Source organism: Microtus ochrogaster, chromosome 6 (genome assembly GCF_000317375.1).
Source record: "Microtus ochrogaster isolate Prairie Vole_2 chromosome 6, MicOch1.0, whole genome shotgun sequence".
NCBI lineage: Eukaryota > Metazoa > Chordata > Mammalia > Rodentia > Cricetidae > Microtus > Microtus ochrogaster.
In genome coordinates, this window is record NC_022013.1 from 80691824 (window position 1) to 80692863 (window position 1040).

The 1040-nt window shown below is 41.2% G+C and overlaps 1 protein-coding gene across 3 annotated transcripts in view; it reads left to right on the forward strand.

The window, feature by feature from the left end:
- Positions 1-1040, forward strand: part of Plxna2 (plexin A2) — a 203987-nt gene that overhangs the window by 33694 nt on the left and 169253 nt on the right. The window lies entirely within an intron of this gene.

The window sequence follows — 1040 nt, forward strand, 5'->3', positions numbered from 1 at the left end:
GGGTCAGTCTGCAAGGTCTCCTAAAGGAGGAAGAATACCGGGTTATACTTTCAAAAGGTGCATTAGAGCCTAGTATGGCTCTGAGCCAAAGAGGGATGCAAGAAAAGAACTCGGGATTAGAGCCCAGTCAATTGTGTGGTAGTACATGCTTCAGCAAAATCAATTAGTCATCACTATAGAAGTAGAAGAACAGCTTCCAGATCATGAGCAGCATTGACTCCACTTTATGAGAGAGATAATATCATAATAGAGTGTTAAGAAATCAAGTATGAAATAAACAAGGGCAGCAAGGATGTGGGAATCATGATATGTTAAACCGAGTTCTACAACTTGGGGCTGAAACCCCAAGAAAAAAAAGAGCAAATCAAGTAGATAAAGACACTTCTCCAGATAATGCAATGTATACTGAACACTTTTAATGTTCTAGATGCTATATTAAGTCCTTTGCATCTACTAACTCATTGAACTCTGATGCAGCCACTCTAAGGTGGATGCTCTTATCAACTTCGCTTTGCAGATGGGACACAAAGGCAATGTAAGGTAAAGAAATTTGTCCAGTTCATGGCTGAGCCCAGACTTGATTCTCACTTGTTGGCTTGCTTAGCCATCAACCTGTAGAAGATGAGTTAGGCTTAGTCATTGTGGCCCCAGAGGTTGATATGGAGGAGTTGCTGCTGCAGAACCAGCTTTTGCCATATAACACAGGGAAGGACTTTTTTATAACCAAACTGTCTTACTTTAGAAAATGAATACCAGTAGATGCATCCAGAAAGGGGTACTGTAGAATGACTAACTCTAATCTAACCCTAATTTTAGCCCTGTGTCCAACTATAGCATCTCTCCCATGATGCCACTGCTATGGGAGACTCTGACTCCTTCAGTGGAACATGTATCTATATGGCAGTTTGAATGGCCTCTATAGACTTATTCACTTGAATGCTTGATCCCTAGTTTGTAGACTGTTTAGGAAGGATTAGGAGGTGTGACATTGTTGGAGGTATATCAATGTGGGTGGGCTTTGAGGTTTTGAAAGCCCATGC